The sequence below is a fragment of the Bacillus rossius genome, chromosome 5 (genome assembly GCF_032445375.1).
Source record: "Bacillus rossius redtenbacheri isolate Brsri chromosome 5, Brsri_v3, whole genome shotgun sequence".
Lineage (NCBI taxonomy): Eukaryota > Metazoa > Arthropoda > Insecta > Phasmatodea > Bacillidae > Bacillus > Bacillus rossius.
In genome coordinates, this window is record NC_086333.1 from 84,614,554 (window position 1) to 84,626,147 (window position 11,594).

Consider the following 11,594-nt stretch of genomic DNA (forward strand, 5'->3'; position numbering starts at 1 on the left):
TTGGATATCCTTTTAAGGCCCTGTCACCCTACCAAAATTTTTGGTCCAACAATTACACCCCGTTGTTTACAACCAATAAGTTTGACGCTACTCCCGCTGCCTGTTTATGTTTTAAAATTTAATATGAATGCTTGAAAAGATCTCAGGGATTTTAATGGGGGTTCGGCCTCGTGGCTATAGGCAGGGGTGCGCCGTGGAACCGTATTCACCTGGGCTGTTCAGGCCACCCAGGACGCCTTGTAAATGATTAATAAACAGATTACCAAAACACTGCACTTTATTCAACGTTGATACACTGAATGGTCCTGTTACTGGCCGCGTCCGTTGTCGAACCGCTGTGACACACGTATAAACGCGGGCGAACAATACGCGAGACCAGGGTAGATTGCAAAGTGAAATCAATGAGTTGAAACGGTGTCTACGTGTCCCTGAGTAAGATTCAGTACACAGTCACGGAATTGTGGTTGCAACAAATTATGTATAAAAGTAAACGAATAGCGAAAACCCTGTGATTAGGGTGGTTTGCAGTCTAGCCTGCGACGAAAAACTAAAGTCTCGAAAAGTTACGCGATCACGTCAGTGTGCGACGTACACGTAAAGCTTCAATAAATGGCAAGATAGTCACTTAAAACACACGTTACAAATTGCACTAAAATATGAAAAAAGTTACAATACGAAAGTTAGTCAGTATTTCACAAGATTCTCGACGATAACAATTAATTGGCTACTGAAGCCGAAAACTGCGTGCCAATATTACGCTGTCCTTAAACTGGACATGGCCTTACGTATTAAGTTAGAGATCCCTGTAGGGAATAAATTATTAAGTTAAGTGTCACACGAAGTATCGTGCGACTGAAGTGGGGTCGGCGCCGAGCTGATTGAAAGGTTTGTAGAAACTTACACTATTGCTGAAATGTTGAAGAGAAACTAGAAGTGCTGGCCCGACGTTCGCGGAGCGTCCGACCCCTGAGAGCCCCTGATGATGACTGAGCGCGAGACCGCCCGGCGGCCTCGCGCCTAAACGCATGGAACGCGGGAAAACCGACCCGACCAGTTTTGGACTTAGAAACAAATTACACAACATATGCTTATAAGACAATTAGACATAATTTCCCTTACATAAACCCTTCTTTTAAATTGTTATTAATTTGGTTGTTCTAATTAACAAAATAATCAAGTGTTTAATTAGGCGCATTGCCACACCCGACGGGCGCTGTCGTCGTCGCGGCGTTCGTTGCGGTGCACTTTCTTACACTTTGTGAAGATCACGCTCGGGCGTGTTCGACGCACTTCGGAGCCCGTGTTGTTGTGGCATAACGACCTTTGCGGACCAGAGGGAGCACCGGCGGTTGGCGTCAAGTTTGTAGTAATGTAAGAGTTAAAAAAAAGGCGGGGGTTTGTCTGTAAAGTCGGTTTATGGACGATAATCCTAGCGGGAAACTGGTTCTTATTAAAATTGTGTTCCGGGAGGGTACCAGGTTAGCTCAGCGTCTAACAAAATTTTGGTTACATGGGTGCGTTGCCCCTGCGTGGCCCGCTAGGACCGTCGGTGAAGCTCGTGGTTGGAGGGGTCCCAAGCTAGTATCACATCCCAGGCCCTGTGCAGCATAATACACTGATTCCTAGCTGGGATAGGGAGACTCAATAAAATAACAAACACGAACTCAAGATTTATACTGTCGATTACACGCCACGCACGGAATGTGCGGAGTGGTCGTTTAATCATGTTGATAGTTAAATTTGCAATTACTCTTACATTACATCATCACACATTACACGGCGCACAAGGAATTACCCTACAAAAATACACTTGGTTAAAAAATAGTGCTCTGACGCAATATATCTAGTTTAAGACCTCACGCCAGCCAAAATTAGGGGGGGATGATTGGAGACGGCCAATCCCGAAAGTTACTAACTTGGCGGCGTACGTGTTCACTTGTGTGAGTCGCGGTCCACAGTTTGCCGTCGCCCGGGTTCTCGTGTTCGAGACTCGGCGGTGATCCTAGCGGGAAGGCTGTTCTCTTGCGGGGAAACGTGTCCGGGAGGGCGCCGGGCTAACGCAGAGGTTAGCCACGAGGTGGGTCGTGAAGTCCGAAAGCCCCTGCGTGGCCCACTAGGAACGGCGGCGGTGGTGATGATGATGTTAGGGATCCATAATGCTTGTTGCCCCACCGGCCATCCACAGCATAGGATGCTGATCCCTAACTAGGTTGGTGAGGTTCAGAAATAACGTACACGGTTTTGCACTGTCGTTTACACGTCGCGCACAGAGTATGCGGAGTGGACGTTTAATTACGATGGCAAATTACACTGCACTTACAATCACACGAATTCCCTAACATAAAGTACATTGTCAATTACACACTAGGCGCTCTAACGCGCTGTCACTAACGTTATGTCCTCACGCCAGTCGCAGTTGAGGGAGAGTGTTTGATTAGAGTCGGCTAATCCCGTAATTGGTGAACGGCGATGCGCGGGCCCACCTGTGTGGACCGCGGTTCGCAATTAAATTAAGAAACATCTACGATTAGCTGAAGCCAGTGCCTGTGCACTTGGCGATTAATTAAAAGTCTGTGGTGGCAGGAGTCAGCCCGTAGCGTATATTGCACGGCCCCACGTAATGCGTTGTGTGGGGCGTGTTAAGTTGACCCGGCTGAGTTAGGTCCTACACCGGAAAAGGACCAGGCGCACACGTGGAGTAGTTAAAAAAGTTTTCGGGGTCTGATTATAATTACCAGATTGAAGTTCGGTGAAGACAAAGAGATGATGGCTCCCTGTGGGACGTGCGTCCGTCCCGGTCCGCGAGTCGCGCTGTACTGGCGTCTGGCCCTGGCGCGAGGGGAGGGGTGAGCTCCCTGTCGCGCCAGAGTTTCTAAAGTTCCGTTATTCGTAAAAAAATATATTAATAACTAAATTTAAGTGGCTCTAAATTCATACAATAAAACTTAATGATTAACTTAATATATATATATATGTTTTAGAAATGACATTTAATAAATTATGTATAAAATAATTTTGAATTATTAGAGTCACACTGGAGACTGTTTGTTGCTAGATAACTAATCCAGTGGCGAATGTTTAATGCTAATTTGGGGCGGTTTGAGTTACGTCACATAATACACTATTGAATTCAGGCAGAAGGCCGCAAGGGGTGCACTCACAGTTGTTTTACTAAAAAACTACACGTGCTCCTACGTCGCACTTGTGTTGCACGGTGTTGTTATTTCAAAGTGGCGTGTTCATTAAAGTTTAGTGAATTTACTGTGTACATGACTCGGTTTGTCTTGCCGATTACATTAAGGGCGTTGATAATACCTAAGTCCTGCTGCGCTCGTCTGACTCAGGTGGGCCATGGCTAGGGGCGCGTTCCATTAGCGGGGTCGGATACTAACGGTTGCAGGTCAGGCTTTTGGGTGGCCTTCGGCCGGACGACGTCAAGTTAAATTAGATGAAAAATTTTTACACGTAGCTGTCGTCGGCGCTCGTGCACTCGACATTAAGTAAAATTTCGTAGGTAGTGGGAGTCAGCCCATGCCATAAGGTGAACTACCCCACATGATGGTTCGTGTGGGGAGTTTAAAGTTAAGCGATAGGGTTAGGCCCTGCACCGTAAAAGAACCGGGCATGCATGGGGAGTTTACATAAAGACAATAAAACAGGTTTAGGTCGATGACTTTGACGCCAACCGCCAGTGCTCCCTCTGGTCCGCACAGGCCGTTATGTCACAACACTTACTCTTAAGTGCATCGAACAAGCCCGAGCATGATGTCCGCCGAGTGAGTGAAAGTGCACCGCGACGAACACCAAGTCGATTACAACGCCCGGCTGGATGTGGCAATGCGCTAAACTAAATCAATAATTATTCTTTTAAAGCAAAAACAACCAAATTAATAACATTTAAAAGATAATTAATTCAAGGGAAATTTTGTCCAATTGTTAAATAATCATATATTGTGAAATATGTCATTTTAGTCCAAAACTGGTCGGAGCTGTTTTCCAGTGCTTCACGTGTCTCGGCGCGAGGTCGCACGGCGCTCTCACGCCAGTTACCGTCGGGAGCTCGCAGGGGTTTAAGGACAGCGCAAATGAGTCTTACGCAGTTTTCAGGCTTCGAAGCCTAGTAATCATATCGTCGAAAGCTCCTAGCCAGCCTCGTGTGTCGAGTCCTAACTCGTTAATCTCTGTATCTAACTTTCATCTTATTTTAATTGATGTCGTACCGACCATGGCCGTTAAGCCCATGCTCCGCACCGCCAGTACCGTATCCCGTTTTCGGAGCGCGCCTCTCGCCCAGCCGGATTGAGTCAAGCGAGCGCCCCGGCCGTGACCTCAATTAACTGAATTAAAACATCAGGACACGAAATCCCTGGGGCTCGACTGCGGAAAACAATTCCCAAACGAGGCATTATGACGAAATTAAGTAATCACATGCAGTAAGCAAGAGCGTCGTAGAGACTCCGTGCGTGCGCGGCTCGCACGGAACAGAAAACCACCCTCGTTACTAGCCACAGCGGCTACTGGCCTTGATTAATTGTCCTATGATAGAGGTCTAGCCAAACTAAGGGAATTCAAACCCAAACAGTGCACATTGAGACAATTTGTAGTTAAATTTACAGTCGCCAACTTGGTGCCGCTTTTTTTAATTAATTAATCAATTAAAACAATTGTTAAGCCTTAGGCAAATATTTACCGGATGCCAAGTTTTAATCAAGCACCTGGAGCATGTTTTTTACTCATCATATAACCAATTAAATTATTATAAGTTTTTGGTGCCGACTCACAAAGAAGAGAAAGTTTCTCTTCCTTGCGAGGCGGCCATGTTCGGCAGTCTCCAACCACTCCGCGCCGGGAACAGACGTGTGTCCGTGGGCAGCATTCAAGTTTGTATCATTGATTATTTTTATTCTGTACTACATCTTCAAATTTAAATCCTTTTATTAATTCACCGCTACTCACGTCGACTCGGCTCATATTTTGCGGAACCGGGCCTATTCCGACCGTCTTCAGTGTGATACCCAGCTATGTATCGTATCACGGAACTTACGGTACTGGCCGACTCCAGCGAAAGTATTTTTAATTAAAGATGTCATGCATATGCCTGCCGGCTGCACTCAAATAAGTGTTTCTCCGAACTTAGGAGCCCGCTCATAGAGCCCCCCCTGCACCCGTCAACATTCGGCACTGGTCGTCTCCAGCGAGCATCGACCCACGTCCTGCGAGACTGCCATGGTAACCTTTAGTGTCGCGTAGTGTTGTGTTTTTTGTTAATTGTGTAACCGCTAGACGTCGTCAAGTGTTGGTAAGAGTTTTTGTAGTGGGACTAAATTAAAAGCAATTCTCACCAACTTGTGTACAATAACTTTCCGTAGTCTCACATGCTCCACACGGCCGAGCAGCCTTCACAGTCAAGGGAGAACCATTCAGGTTAGATTCAAGCCGTGTACCTGGCGGGGCACGCGAGGGCAGAGTACCCACGACCCAAAATCAACGGCCTAGCAGTCCGCTAGCCTGGCGCCCCTCCGGACAACAGCAGCAGCGCGACGCCCGTAGCGCCCGTCAGGTATCTCCGGACCTTTTACAGAGGTCGGGTGATGGCAAAATGTGTAACCTCTAATGTGCAATCTAACCACGTTGACGCCGTCGCCGTTGCCTGATCTGAATTTTACGTGAATTAGAAATGTTTTGATTAATTTTGATCTCAAGGGCGGGGTTCCTGGCCTCGTGGCTGCAGGCAGGGACGCGTCGACAAAGGACTCCCCGGGCTGTTATGGCCTCCCAGGACGCCTTATTAATAAAAACACACACGTACTTTTAGCTGGTTTATTCCGTCGCACACTTTACACGTTACACGCTCACGTAACTGGCCGCTTCATCGTCGACCTAAGCTCCACGCACGCCACCCTCTATTGGCGGACTTGTTACGGCCACACGGTAACCCGGTGGCAAGTACGTTGATAGGGGTTGTTCCCGGCGAGTTGCGAGTGGGATGCTCGGCGAACGGTAAGTCTGTTCCTACCTACGTGAAAGTATGCGGAACGCAACGTGAAATGCGTGGGCGACTGGTCATACAAAATTACTTAATACAAAACACTACACTACAGTCACTGTGGTTAGTCCCGGGTTCGGGCCAAGTTCAGGTGCCCCACTCAGGTGGTCACACAATGGCGGCTACCCCGCGTGGTGGTGAGGGCCACGTTATGCTGGGTACGGGCACGGAGGAATCCGGCAGGATATCGCGTCCGTGACCGTTGCACGTCCCAGTTGATGAATCGTCTGTAAACTTAGTCTCGCGTTTGGCACAGTGCCGCCCCGCGTGGGCGATGAACTAATTCCAAGTGGGGAGTTTCAGTAGCGTGAGGCGCAGGTGCCACGGCGGGTCACCTAATTAATTTACGTAGCACAAGAAAGACCCAGTGGCGAGTCACACATTATATTGAAAGACCGCACGAAATATCGTACGGCCGGTCAGGGCCGACCGGGGAGCAGTTGAAACGGTTTGACTATAATTACCTATTGCTGTAAATGGTGAGATTGGCGCGAAAGATGAATGCTCCTCGTGCGCGGTGCTGCCGGCCCTGGCGAGTGCTGGATGGCGACTGCCTAACCTCCCTGGCCACCTTGGCTAGTGAGGGGGAAAATTCCGCGGGAAACTGCAGAGCGCGGGAAGATGATTTCGGCCAGTTTTGTGAACGATATTGGTTTACACAATGATTTTTTAATTAACATTAGTTATTGGCTATTTTACAAGTTTTAGTTTTTGCTTGTTTTATCGAATGCATGAACAGATTATTTAGTTGCGCAATGCCACACCCGGCCGGGCGCTTTGCACACGTAGGAGGTCGTGACTGACGTCACGTCGTTCGGGGCACTGCACTACGTTGCACGCACGGGCTTGTTCGTGGCACGGCACTGATCAGGTGTTGTGGACACATAACGGCCTGTGCTCTCAGAGGGAGCACTGACGGCGGCGTTAAAGTTATCATGTAATCGTGTAGACACCCTGGTTAATATTGTCAATACATAACGATTTAAACATTTTGACGTGATAACGTATTAAAAATCAATGAACGCCGGCTGCACACACGAAAAATTGTCACGTTCCGTTTGATGCGAGCGTGCAAGAACTGGTTAACCACCGTGCGAGAAAATCTTCTATAATATCAAACAGGTTAAGGCAGGCTTTTTAATTAATTGTTCGTGATTATATTTAAACGATTTATTTAAATTAACTTTGCAAAAATCGTAAATAATATTTGAAAATTAAAAAGAATGCAATTTTTCATCAATGTTTTCTTATAACGTTATGAAGTAAAATTATCGTTCGTAAACCGACAGTACAGACAAACCTCCCTTTTTTTTTTTTCTAGTCACCGAAAATATACCTACTGCTCTTGTGGTTCTATAAAAATATCATTGATTGGCTATTGGCATTGAAAATTAATATTTAAATACCTTTTGGAGGTTTATTTTTTTTATACAGAATATCGCCATAATGGTACATGAATACTAGGAAAAACAATACTGTAGAAATAAAGGCTTAGAAAATGTCTTGTTTTTCTCACTATCACCATTATATCGATTTTTTATGGTTGTCTATGGTCATGTTGATGTACATTAGAGGTGTAAAAGTAACGAAAAAGTGTGTACCCGTATGTATTCGTTACTATAACAATTAGTACTCGTTACTTTCGTATCGTTACTCGTTACTTCTGATACCGCATGTCATGGCACATGCTATCTTATGTAACAGCATCGAATCGAGTCGTATTTCGTACGCGTACAGTATGACGTCGCGTAAATAAAAATAAATCGAATATAAACAATTAAAAATATTTGATAATGAACAGCTTTTGTTAACCAAGAAACAATTAACTCTCATTAGAGCGGCTTTATTATAATATATCTTTTAAGATAAGAACATAAAACGTTGACGCCGACCGCCAATGCTCCTCTGTCGCATAGACCGCTATGCCTCATCAACGTCTCGCAAAAGCGTGTGCACCGAACGCGCCCGTGCGCGCAGCAAAGTGCAGTTCGTGCGACGAGGCGAACGCCATACAACGAGTGCTACACCGGCGCAAGGATCCGGCCGGGTGTGGCATATCCTTCCGCCGCACTACAACAAATTGTTATAATTATGTTTTTCCACAGGATTTTATTAAACATTATTTTTTATTAATTAATAATTAAGTCTTTGCAAAATCATGTTTCAATGTGCGATTTGTCCCGAACCTGGCCGGTTCAGTTTCCCGCGAAATTCACACGTTTCCGCGGGAGGGCTGGCGGGGGAGGGGGGTCGCGCACGGCGACACCGCTAGTGTCCTTCGAGAGCTCAACCAGGCCGGCAGCCTGCGCGCAACGCGGAACCTTCAACCTTTGCATTCACCGACATGTAGTTTTCCATAGTGTAATTTCTTTTCAACCTTTTGTACAGTTCTGCGGTCGGCCTAAATTTACCATGAGGTACTTAACTTAATTCAATCAGTGCTCCGAGATGAGTGTTTACGTCATACGTAAGTACTGTGGGGAGAGTATGTGTTTTTACGTCGGCGCTTCACGCCCAACCTAGCCTACAGGCTACTTAGTTTTGGCCCGCACGGGGCAGCCAGCAGGCGACACGTGCCATCCAACTTAATAACGATTCAGTCCCTGGGACACACCTAGACACCACGTAGAGTCGCCGGAGACACGGGCCTACGTGTTGCTAGCCCAGTTTATCAAGTGTAATGTGTTAGCGGAATAGTTGTTCGCCTAAGTGTAATTCGTCATGTCAGGGCTTATGTATCACCGTCGTACTGTAGTGCGCCACCAAACTTAATAACGATTCAGTCCCTGGGACACACCTAGTCACCACGTAGAGTCGCCGGAGACACGGGCCTACGTGTTGCTAGCCCAGTTTATCCAGAGCTAGGTATTAGTGTAGTGTATTGTGCTTCAAAATATCGTGTGCCATGTCAGAGTGTCTTTTGTAACTTTCGCGTCACGTATACGAGTCTGCCCCTCACGCGCATAAGAATCGTGAGCCGCCACTGAGGAAGTGAGCTGCGCGTGTGACTAGTCGCGTCGGGCAAACCGTTACGGCCAGAACGGGCAGCACCATGTATTGGGCTGTGCTGTATTAAATTCACCAACTATCTGAAGAGGTTTTGTGTTATTATTCAGGCGTCCCGAGTGGCCTCAACAGCTCGGGGGGCCCTACTGCGTTGACCCCTACCTCTAGCCACAAGGCCGAACCTTCCCTGAGATCACGAACTGAACAAAATCACGTCTAAATACTCAGAGGTAGCGGGGACGGCATCAAATTGGCGCCCGACTAGTGTGGCTTTAATTTTCTAAAAATTAATTTCCAAATTTTGTTTCAAATTTTTCAAATTTTTTCTCAAATTTTTCAAATTTTATACTTCAAATTAGTGTACCAGTAAGGGCTCGCGTAGGAAGTCGGGAATCGCGCGGAAACGGACGCGACGCGCAGACAGCCAAAGGAGCGGGCACCTGGCGATAGGCGCGCGTCAAGTTACACGCCAGACGCGCATCAAGTTACGCGTCAGGCGAGATAACGGCTGTGGGAGCGGAAGTCCGCGCGCCTCGCACACGGATCAGGTGGCGCAGCTGCGCAGCTGCTACGCGCCGAACAGGAGCACGAACATGAGCCGTGACGGAGCGGTAAAGATAGACATGGAAGGGGTATGCCACGCATGCCTTCTGCCAGGGTTGCCAATAAATCATGCCGCGGCAGGGGTTTTCGCCACCTGTACCTGCGACACAGATAGGAAGCACAAAACAGACTTTGACGACAGAAAATCAGGGCCGACGTCTACAATTCAGTGCGGCGCGAGGGGATGTCATCGGCGGCCCGATGAGGTGGCGTTCTGCCACCAGTGCGGCACCGTGAGGCACCGCTCGTGCACCGAGGCCCGGAAGTTCCTTAACTTCCGAAATGGGCTATTCATGTGCCGCGCGTGCGAGCTCGCGCTGGACAGACCGTCAGCGACGCCGGCGGCCCCTGTCGCACCGCGCCCCGGCGGCACCCTCAAGCTGCCGGAGTTCGGAGGGCAGGAGCACGAGGACCCCGCAAAGTTCCTGCGGACATGCCGAGACAGGCTGGCACGATACGCGGTGCCTACAGATGAGTGGACGGAGAAGGCGTGCGATCAGCTGAGGGGGTGTGCCCTTGACTGGTGGACCACAGCCGGAGAATACGGCATGGAGTGGGGTGACTTCGCCAACGGACTGGAGGAGCGTTTCAACGACGCCCGTGCCCGGGCCCGGTGTCAACAGTCACTGTTCTGCCGGCCTCAGGAGGCGGGGGAGAGCGCGGAGGCCTTCATCAGGTCTAAGGCGCGGCTCCACCGACGGCTGGCGGAAGGGGAGGACGACAGCAGCATGCTAGGGGTAGTCGTCCAGCTGATGCTGCCCGAACTGCGGCCATTCCTTAGGGCCGCCACCGACAAGGGACTGGAGACGTTCGTGCGGTTGGCGAACGAGGTGGAGCGCGACGTGCAAGCTGTCCGTCGCAGCCGCGAGCCGCCCACCCGACGGCCAGGTGCGTCGCCACCGATGTTGGCGGCCCCCGAGGTCTCCAGGGCTCTGGTACCGTACGTGGAGCCAGTGCCGAGGCAACAGGGGGAGCAGCCGTCCCGACGTACCGCACCCAGGGAGAACACCGGGGCACCAAACCAGGGGGCTCCGCGCTGCAAGTACTGCCGTGAGGAGCGGTACCACTGGCACGACGTCTGTCCCACGCGGGCAGCTGTCTGGCAAGCCCGTGGGGCGGGCGGCCTTACGTCGGGAAACGCCCGCTAGGGGGTAGTGCCATGGCTGGCCACTGTCCCTGGAACCCTAGCCCGGCCTCCACTGTCACCCCGGCGCGCCCCGTCAGGACGGACGGGCGCGGCGCACTCGACTCGTCAGCGGCCTGCACCGGGTCGTCGGCGAGCCGCACCGGACACCAGGTGGCCCCGGCGACACCGGCAGCACCTGCGGTGTCCGCGGACACACCGGCACGCCCCGTCAGGACGGACGGGCGCGGCGCACCCGACTCGTCAGCGGCCTGCACCGGGTCGTCGGCGAGCCGCACCGGACACCAGGTGGCCCCGGCGACACCGGCAGCACCTGCGGTGTCCGCTGACACACCGGCACGCCTCGTCAGGACGGACGGGCGCGGCGCACCCGACTCGTCAGCGGCCTGCACCAGGTCGTCGGCGAGCCGCACCGGACACCAGGTGGCCCCGGCGACACCGGCAGCACCTGCGGTGTCCGCTGACACACCGGCACGCCCCGTCAGGACGGACGGGCGCGGCGCACCCGACTCGTCAGCGGCCTGCACCGGGTCGTCGGCGAGCCGCACCGGACACCAGGTGGCCCCGGCGACACCGGCAGCACCTGCGGTGTCCGCTGACACACCGGCACGCCCCGTCAGGACGGACGGGCGCGGCGCACCCGACTCGTCAGCGGCCTGCACCGGGTCGTCGGCGAGCCGCACCGGACACCAGGTGGCCCCGGCGACACCGGCAGCACCTGCGGTGTCCGCTGACACACCGGCACGCCCCGTCAGGACGGACGGGCGCGGCGCACCCGACTCGTCAGCGGCCTGC